This window comes from Corvus brachyrhynchos, unplaced genomic scaffold (genome assembly GCF_000691975.1).
Source record: "Corvus brachyrhynchos isolate BGI_N302 unplaced genomic scaffold, ASM69197v1 scaffold32, whole genome shotgun sequence".
Lineage (NCBI taxonomy): Eukaryota > Metazoa > Chordata > Aves > Passeriformes > Corvidae > Corvus > Corvus brachyrhynchos.
In genome coordinates, this window is record NW_008237919.1 from 5,635,336 (window position 1) to 5,646,265 (window position 10,930).

The following is a 10,930-nucleotide window of genomic DNA, read 5'->3' on the forward strand; positions in this document are numbered from 1 at the left end:
ATATACCAAGCTGAAACATCTCCTAGTGCAACTTGTATGTGGTGTACCTTGTTTTCCCTATGTGGCTACTTGTGAAGAGAGACCCTTCGTCCTCTTCGTAGCTGCCTTTTAAATATTGGAAGGTTATGGAGCTGTTCCTTCTGGAAGCCGTTTCAAAGAACATAAAAGATGGGAAATATTTGGGAACAGCCTGAGTGGAGTGACTGATGAACAGCCTGATAGTCCTGTGTACTCAGGTGACTGGGAATCAGACAGGGAGAGAGCAGGACATGCTGTGTTCTTTGACTATAGCAAGGCTTTCTGCAGTACCCTTGGAGCCAAACTGGAGAGACATGGGCAAGGCACTCCAAGTACAGGATACGTGGAAACTGATTAATTGGATGGTGACCAGCAAAGCTAAGCAGGGTTTGTTTGGCCCAGAGAAGGGATGTCCTTGGAGGGACCTTATTCCTGTCTGCAAAAATTTAATGGAGATATAGAGAAGAAGAAACCATACTCTGTTTGGAAGTGTGTAAGGCAGCAGATACAAATTGCAACACAGCAAATTCCAATTAGATAGCAAGATAGAATTTTTTTCCCCAATATGAGGGTAGTCAAACACTGGAGTAGGGTTCCCAAAGACTGTGGAATGTCCATTGTTGGAGATATTCAAAACTCAAATATCCAATGAGATCCGGAGCAACCTGATCTACTTGGCCTTCTAGTTGGAAAGCCAACTAGGAGCGGAGGGGTGGGGCTCTGCATTTTATGTGGTATTTTTCATTCACATCTTAATTGCTTTCCCCCCTCATTCTTGTATAGGGCCAAGAACCAGTCCCTGTGGGGCCCGATTGAAAAAACCAGTCATCTGTGGATGTTTTCTCTTCTACAGTTACATTTTTGTTGCTTCTGCTAATGAAAAATCCCACGATGATTGTGTTAAATTCCCTACAGAAGCCTAAATAAATTTTTAATCTTAAAACCTTAATCAACCAACCTTATTTTGCTAAACCTTCTGTGTTAAAAAAGCTTGAAAAATGATTCTCAGTGAGTCTGATGAACTGTTTTTCATAAAGCCATATCAAGTGGCATGGCTGATAGCGCTGAGTTGCAAAGAGAACTCTTCATCAGTAGCTCTGATATTTTGCCCAGGATTGATGGCAAGCCCAGAAGCCTGCTTTCAGATCTCTGTATTTATGCCTTTGAAATAATGGCACATGTTAAGGGCTTTCTTACAGGCCTCTGGAAACATAAGCCAAAACTTTCCCAGTTGGATGCCAAAGACGGCACATTTAAATAATGTTTGCAAAGGCCATGAGAATGGCAGATGCTTAAAAAAGAGGGCATGTTTATTTATGTGTTGAACATGGGTTTAGGCATCTAGCTTCTTATATGAAAATTATACAAGTGTGAATAGCCCACTTCCAGACAAGTGTGGTTATGCTTGTGATCATCCACTTTGCTTATATGCAAAAACATGGTAAAAGTGGGTGTAGACAGCAGGAACTCGCACAGCATGGCTGTGCCAGCAGGGGAGGGCAGGATTTCCTCCACCGTCAGGTTTCAAATGCAGCATCAAACAACAGCAGAGGTGTGGAACATACAACAAGAAGAGGCACCTGAGAGGGAATTTGCCATGGAGCAGGTATGGGACAGAGATTCGGTGGCATTTGAAGAAAGAGATACAGAGATGCAGGGAGAGGGGGAGAGAGAGAACAACTCTTAAAATTAGATTAGAAGTGGGAAAACGGTAAGTCCTGCCAAGTCCTACTAAGCTACTGCTGCTGAGGACAGGGCTGTCCCCAAGTTCAAACCATTGCACTTGCTGTCACTTACACTGCCATCAAAGTGTGCTTTTCCAACTGGCTGCATTCCATCTCCCAGTCTAGGAGTTACATATTGCTACAAAATTCCAACTGAAACTCATATGTAGTGTTAAAAATCATAAGCATATCACAATCAGCCTGTGTTGGTTGTGGCCAAAATCCATAGGAAAGAAATTCACAGCAAATGTCTTTGCAGTGCAGAGGGTGGGAGGTGAGATTTTGGAGGCGATCTAAGTACATGCCTCAGCAGGGCTGATTTTCCTGCACGGGCTCACGTGGGTGCATCATGTCTGATAGTCAAACAAGCCTGTTTGGAACAAGCTGAGCGTCTCTGCACACCCCTGTTTTATCACAAAAGCTTTTGCTCCTGAATGCATAAATAATTTTTAAGTGGTACTTCTGGCCAGAAATGGAATATATTTAGAGACCAAGTTCATATTTAAATCACTGGGAATTAGATGACTGAATACCTTTGAAAATCTGGTCATGTGGCTTTCAAGTCACTGAAATACATCTGTAAGTCTCAGCCAAAGGATTAATCTGATCTTGTCACCTATTGATAGAAACTCACAGGTAGAGCTGGGAATGTATTTTCTTCACAATCTTTTTCAGGTACCCGAAAGGCCAGAGCCATTTAGTCTATGAAAAATCAGCTCCTGCCTTGACCAAAATGAAGAGCTTGTATTCACAGGATATTCATTGTCCCTTGAGAATGTAATTTTTATTGTTTCTAAAACAATAGGACCCTGGGAAACAGCTGTTTCTAATACTGGACAATACATTTACTCTTCAAAGACCAGCACTTTATAATGTGGAATACTTTTTCCATCTCCAGTACCCAGTTTGAGGGCACAACTTCCAAGAGGCAAATTCTGTAGTTCAGGCCCCATTCAGGTTTCTCTGCTTGGTTGCCCCAAGAAGCAACTATCCCAAACTGATCATAGTTAAATATAAAAAGAAAGTCTAATAAACTATTTGGGGACTAAGGGTAAGGGAGGGTGTTTCCGGCCCTCCCTAGAACCTCACTTCTTCCCCACCATATTTGTTCCTGGTCTTGCCTCTGGAGAGCAATGCTCTGCAGTGGCTACCTTTCTTATGCCTAATGTACCATGCCACTTTTTCATGCTTAATTCAGAAAGGAAGAAATTTATGGGCCATAAGACCTCACAAAAAAAAAAAAAAAAATCAGAGAGGAAAGGAGGTAGAAAAGGAGGGAGAGAGGGAGGCATGGAGGGAGGAATGGAGGGAGGGAGGCAGGGATAGGAAGCAGTCTGGCAAAGGGATGGATCAGAAGCAATAAAAGTGCTTTTCCTTCTCTGGCATCTAGGGAACTTGTGATTCCTAATGTGGGAGGACTGAAACTTGCTATGTAGTCCTGAAGTTAATTTAGAATACAATCAACAAAGTGCTTGAAAAGAATGAACGTCTGCCAAATGAGTAAGCCATTAAAATATGCCCCAAATATATTATATAAGCAAACTTTAATGCAACTGCATGGTAAGAAAATATTTGGACTAAGTCTGTACATAGCACAAATCAAAGTGTTGTGTTACTAGAATTATTTTGTCACCACCTTGTGGGACATTAGGGTAACACCTGGCTTGCTCCTGATTTCAGCTTGTGGGTACAATATGTGCTGAATAAAATGGTGAGAAAGTGACTGCTCTAATATTACGCTGGTGTAATATTTGCACACCATACTGCCAAATTTCTGATCACTTCAAGTGTGTTTTAGGGCTCCTGCAGCTTTACTGTGCTGCTGAGCAAGCTCTCCAATTTGCAGGTCAAATATTTCTCTCAAAGGGTGTATGCAGATTCTTATAGAAGTTGGCACAATAAAGAGGGAAGAGAAATTAAATTGCTAACATAAACAGCTATGCCTTCTCAGAGAATGTCTGTGTTTCAGCCATCTGATTTCAAATGGTTTTCTTAAGGCCTAATTTATTACTTCAAGTTCAGAAACCATGTCTAGTCTGAAGATACTTAAGAAATATGCTCCCTCTCTCCATTGGTCCAAGCAGTTGGTGTCTCATGCAAACTTTTCTGGGTAAATGTGAACCAGATGTTTCCCAATCCTGATTTGCAAACTTCTGTCCCAGGTTTCTATGCTGAGGCAGTGCAAGAGAGCTGCACAGCAGCAAAGGGCTGTCTGGGTAAGTGCACTGCTCCAGACACCCTTCAATGTTGCAGCACTTTTCTTCTTGCGCTTGACCAGCAAAATACAAATCTCCCTTTTTCTAGGGCCACTGAACAGTACCCAGCACAGCAAAATATATTTGTTGTGAGCAAACTCACCATACTGTGTGTTTGTAAGAGAGATGCCAAGCCTTCTCACCATACTGTGTGTTTGTAAGAGAGATGTGCGGGCTCATGATGACAACACCTGTGTGCCAGCTCTGCCCATGGACACCAACTCACAGCCAGCCTCCTGCTGCTGCTGTGATAGCCAAGGACATTGTATGTGAGAGGTCTGTGACAGAGAAATCTGGAGTCAGATTGTATTTCCCAATTATTAATAAAACTACCCTTGAAATAAAAGTAGAGGAGCTGGCTCCACTTTGTGTTATTCAAAACCAGAAATTCCCCCTCCCCAACAATCTGCCAGAACTACAGACTCTTCTGCAACTTCTGAAAAATTCGAGATGTTTTTGTCAAGTGAGCACCCCCCCCGCCCTTCAAAATGAACCAGGGAAGTTTAGTGTTCCAATTTAGCATTGCTGTTTATGAGAAGAGGGAAGGGTGATACTGACCCAGCACACCACCATGCATCAGGAGTATATTAGCAAGAGTTTCATCACGGCATTTCCCACACCTTTTGCAGCAAAGGTCTCTAAGAATGATGCTCTGTGGCCAAGGTGAAGAGTATAAGCTGTCTGTGAGATGTGAGGTGTGAGAGGAACAAGGAGAATCTTTGCTGTCAGCCTCAGGGCTGCTTCTGGACCAGCAAATGAAGCAGAGCTGGGACATGGGGTGACCTTTGCCTTGCTGGCTCTGGCATTAAATTATTGCCACATTTCTTGGTGCTATTATGGCCTCTATTGCTCTCCAGACAGTGGGTGGGCATACTCTGGAGCAGCATGTACCAGAAGCTCCCTGCAGCAAGCAGGGACCCTGTCTTGGAGTGGGGGTTTATACCTATAGACATATGGAGATGAGCTATGCTGGGTTGTGTTGTGCTACTACTCAGTAGGCCAGATGTGGCCATCCATGAAGGCAAGAGTTTAACTGATGCCTGGCAAGACCTGTTCAATATTTCTTGTCTGTATTGAGTCTCATTTCCTTGTTAAGAAGTACCTTTGGCTCTAATGCAGGTAAGCAGAGAGCTGGATCATCAGATCATTTCCCACATTTTAACAGCATGTTTATGTCTTTTATTGCTCAGTGTTTTAGTCCCCCTGTCCTAAGGCCTCTGGTTATATGAAATAGATCACTGATGTCAGATGGAGCATCTTGTTATTATAGTAATGAACTGGTGAAGTTTGTTACACATAATAAATATTACAAGCAATCAAGGATCCCAAACCACCCAAGAAGGAATCTTTCATGTTTGATGTGTCTTTCTCTTTCCAATGAGCTGAAAGACAGCTGACTCCTGACCTTCAGCCAGGCAAAAGGAGATCTGTCCTGGGCAGGACACAGCAAACACCCCAGAGCTGAGCCTTGGAGCTGCACACAGGACACCAGGGCTCCTTGACAGCACCTGCAGGAAGAACTATGAGATTGAGAGGTGGCCAGTGATTCTGGGGAACCAGCTACCACACTGCCCCTTGGTGGTGTGGAGGCATGAGCTCTACGCTGACGGCTGAAGCCCAGGCTGAAGGAAGCAGCTCCCTCCCTCCCACCTCACAGCCAAGCCCTCATGATGACAAAGAATCAGCATATTATCACTGGAGAAAGGACAGGGTCAATGAGGTGAGTATCACTTCCCAGATGAACAAACAGGGATTTTATATATGCAGGGGAGATTCTTGGACATACTCTGTAATTCAGCAAATGGGATCATGCTTTTTTTAGGAAGAAGATCTAGGTTTGAGACTATCATCTGCTAGTTGAAGCTATATAGGGACGACAGCCTGTCTCCTGCATGCCAAGAGGTCATTTTATTGTCCTAATATTTATTATTCTGATATTTTTAGCACATACTTGGCATGGCACTGATCACATAATTTAGCTTTGGCTCATATGGTAAAGGCAGCATGAATTAGCAGCACAGTATACAGTTAGATCTTTTAAGCAGAATATGCCCTCAGATGAGCATGAAATTTCTGCTTTCAAAGCAAGTGATTCTTATGTAGCCATGCGGAATTTAACTGGCAACCTTTCAAATAAGACAGAAGTTTAAAATAGCAACTCCTGATGAAAAAAATACCACAAGAGTAACTATGTTTCTGTGTATTTCTATCAGCAATAGCAAATTTTCAAAAATAACAATTTTGAAAAATAACCACATGCTTTGTCCTGAACAACACGCTAGAGGAAGGCACATGGCCAGGAATAAACATCAAAAAAACCCTCCAAAGCCTGAGCTCTCAAGCATGGGGAACTGGATCCTCATACAAGATCTGTGCACCAGTGCAGAATTACATGGATATTATCAGGATTCACTGAAGGGCTAGAAATATGGTGAGTTGTGGAATCACAGCCAGAAGTCTTTTCTTATACTGAAGAGGGGTCACAGCAATTCACAGAATTTTTTTGTAATGTAGCACGTTACATAGAAACCCAAACAACTTTGCCAAGTTGGTTCTCATGCTTGTTCTGGCTTCTGCCTTTTGATATGGAAAATGCCACTGGCTTGATCAAGAATGTAAATGTGGGGGTGGGTAAAAACATTTAAATACTAAAATACCTGGTTGCTTGAATGTGTGTTTCTAGGGCAGTATCATTAAAATAAGAGACCTCACTTTTTTCAGTGACTAAAATCAGAAAGAAAAAATTTTTAAGAACTAATGTCTCCAGAAGAATTATTTTTTGGTTAGAAGAGTCAAGCACACTCAAGAAGTATGAAAAAATGTCTGCAGTGTACAGAACAAAACAGAGAAAAAGGTGCTGAGCAGTGCAAAATTGCCTGTAGATATATTTTTTTAATTAAAATTTGATTGTTCTTACAGCTTATATGTGATTTAATATGGCAGTAAAAACACAACACTGGTAACAATGGTGAGGGGGTTGCTTGTATATGGGCTAAGTAAGATTTTCAGGTAGCCAGAAGCACATTTCCTTATTAAAGAAGTCTTCTCTCTCCCTCTGCTTAAGCAGGGTGCAAGTTACAGCTGGAAACAGTGCTCCACAGTTCACTTCCTTTGCTGGTTGGGAAATACCCTGAACACTGAATTTCATATGAAGCAATGCTGTCGACAGCTGGTCAGACAAACTCATTGCAGCAGGCTGAGTTTCAGTCCAAAGAATATCTCCCTTTTTTATGCCTGCCTATCTGCATTCTCCAGAGACCCGTGTCAAAATAATCCCTCTCAGTAAATATTTGGCAGCATGACACTGAAAGTTCACTTGTTAACAAAAGAAAAAGCAGCAATGACTCTCTAATCCTGCCATGGAAGAGAGGCTTCTAGAAGCAAAATTATGTCATTCTTCACTGTGCACTCTCTGGTCCTGCTTTTATGTCAGTACACAGGTTGTGTGGTTTCCCTTTGAGGTAGCAACTATGAATTTACTTCTTTTTCCTTCTTTCTCAGAAGTTAGAAGTGAAAATTTAGTTAAGGAACTGGAGACACTTACTTTTCTGGCAAAGGTAGTAATAAACCCAAGACGGAAAACAATAATTGAAGGGCAAAAGAATTCTAAGTTAAATACCTTGTAAACCCTGATGAAAGGGTGGCAGCCTTCTTAGCCCTGTCTGATTTGCAGAGCTTCCAGGAATACACACACTAGCAGGGCTGCTGTTTTCTTTACTGAGGTGTTAAATAAATGTTTTTACAACAAGCTTTTCTGCAAGATGTTTTAAATACAAAACACTAAAAAGAAACTTTCTGCTCTCTGATTTTATAAGCACAAATTTCAATTTGTGTTCTGGGCAACCACATTTTTAATTATTCTATCTTACAAAAGTAAATCAAAAAACTCATGGAGAATGATGAACTGACCATGAATGTCACTACCACGATCAATAAATGACTTCCAGAGACAGCTGAAGTGCAAAAAAGGATTTCATCCTACAAGGCTGCTGCTGCTATGAATCACTCTAGTCTTCTGCAAATAGAAAATTCGTGAGCTCTCCTTGAACGTTTCTTGCTTCTGTAAACCAGACTGCAAAATAAGACCATACAGTTATTTCAAAAAAAGTCTTTCAGTATTCATAAATGAAGGGTTTTGCTTTCCAAAACAAAACAGTAATGAAGAGCAAGACAGAAATAGCTTGTTTTATTTCAGCCCTTCAGAGAGAGTCATTCGCTACCATTTACAGCTCAGATTCTCCATGTTGCATGCTTTGTTTAATTATGCAAATAAGATTTGAAAAACATATGTGGACAAGAAAGTTTTGTTGTAGGAACAGAGATAAAACACACACACAGATTAAAGAGGGAAACATTTGTTTATTAAAAGGAAAAGGTTCTGGATGGCAGCACAGAGTCAAACATGAGACAGATGAATGCATGCACAGCTGTTCATGTTTAAGGGCAGAATATAGACATAAATACAGTTAGATCTTTGCTCTGCTCTGCTGCTACAGTATTTTTATACAGTCAGCTCAAAGGAATATCTATCATAACTGAACACAAGGAGAAATTTATCAGAAACAGAGCACAGATTGCTTCTTTAAAGCCAGGATAAACAAAGCCCATAAAAGTCTCTCAAGCTATAGTATTGCAAAATAAACCTAATTGTACAAATGCAAACCACCTTTTGTGGATGGGAATATTAAATGTCAAATCCAACTCCAAGTCAGATAATTTGTACTTCTGTTTGAACAAAATGCAGGTAGTTAACCCCTACTATCATCACAACTCTTCTCTGCCTGAAGAAAAGCCAGTACTGTGAAGCAGTACCCTTTTAAGTACCCTTCAAAAGCAGTACCTTTTTTTCTACGATCTATATAGCCTATTTTCAGAGCACACCAGAGAGAGAGGGGAAGGCTGATGTTTTAATGATTAGGTACAGTGAAAAATCCCTGAAAAAATCCTGAAAAATCATGAATGCTCAGGAAATGATGGTGAAACACTACAGGAGAGCAAAACTGGCCATACAAGAGAGACCGTAAGGAGATCCATAGGATACAAATACTTCCCCAGAGCTGCAACTTTTTAGTCTTTAGAGGACCTTCTCTCATATTGGTTCTGCCATGGTGACCTCCAGTCATACTTTACCTGTATCAAGTAAGATACCATGTAACTGCTCAAGGCATTGAAATGCAGCCTTCAGTATTTCATGGTTCAATTTCTACAAAAGTAGAAATATGGAAGTCTATCACATCATGAGAATTAATTCTTGAAAATTGCTTTGACAGGTTTCTTTGGTGTGCAGTAGGAAATTGTTTCAATTTATAAATAAGGCCAACATGGATTAATTGCCAACATGGATTAACTGCCAACATGGATTACTTTGAAATCTCGGCTGTGATGTTTATGTATGTATGATGCTCATTTTAATGTTCCTTGTTTAAATATTCCATTATCTTGCTTCAAAGCTATTTTTGTAAATAGTTTTCCTTTATATTTTTAAAGTTAAAATATTACAGCATATTTCTGATCCACTTATAATTCAAGTTCAGTTTTGATAGCCACAGAACATCAACTTTCATATATCTATTTGTTTCTTTATGGAACCTATAATAATCAATCCCACATATTCCTTCCTAATCTTATTTAAAGTCTTGAAAGATGTAGAAAGAACTTGCAAGACAGTAATATTTTATTCAGATTCTGAATTTCCCAGGAATCTCATATTTTACTGCAATAAAACTGCAAAGACACAAACCCCCTTCCCTGCTACATGTAACTTTATTTTCAAATTGCCAACAAAACAGAGAAGTTATGCTGAACATATTCCAGGTTACAGAAGTGGAAGAAAACCCCAAACCTTTCCTTCATCTTGTCAAGTATGTCTTGGATATTACAGCCTTTCAGTTAGAACAGAAAAATACTTGACCATCCATCAGAAACCTGCATAGACACATACATGTGCTGAAATCACACAGTCACAACTCTGCCCACGAATGTAGGATTGACTGATTGTACAACACACATGTTCCAGATCCAACACCTGGGCACATCCTGCTTCTCTGTAGAGGGACAGTGGCACAACAGACCATACCTGGATGAACTCTGCTAGAACAGAGACCTGTTAATACCCAGAGCCAGAGTTTCCTCTGCTACCTCCCACCTACAACCTTTGGGGAAATTAAGTAGAAGACATCTAGATGATGAATTCATCAAGAGAAGTCCCAGGTACTGTCACATGACACATCGAGTGACATTTTATTAGATAAATGTAAAAAACAAGATTTTTCACATCTAGTCCCTTTTTGGCACTTAATATACAGAAAAGCATTACATGTGTGTGTTCATACACACAGGCAAGTTAAGTGCAGTTGTGTCACCTAATATTTAATGCTGCCATTGATGGGATTGAAAAGATCCTAGAAGCCATCTAATGAAGCATTGTTACAATCCTCTTTAGCTATTACCATTTTTGTTTTCCTCTCTATGGAATAGTGAGGGGGCAGTTAAGCATTTCATTTCCTAAGCATGAACCCAAGCTGTAGAGCTGTGTCACTGTGACCAGCCATGGCCAGCTCAGCACGTGCAGACCCAGGAGGTAGAGCTCACAGCACTGTCATGGAACACCCTGCCACTCTGGCAGGCATCTCAGCTGGCCAGTGGAATGGAAATTCAAAGCAATTTCAATTAAAGGATATGGAAACATCTTACTTCAAGTACAACCCATGATTCTCTTTTTTTTTTTCTCTGCATGGGCTCCTAACATGTCAGCATCATCAAGTCTCCGATTTCTTCAGAGCTGATCATCAGGCTTATGTTTTTCTTAAATTGCCCTCAGGATAAAATGTTAGAAAGTTGAAATTGGGATGATTGATTAAGGCCTTTTTCCTCAACAAAATAAAAATTCTAACACAGGGAAGTCACAGAATGCCAGAAAAAATGATTACTTTT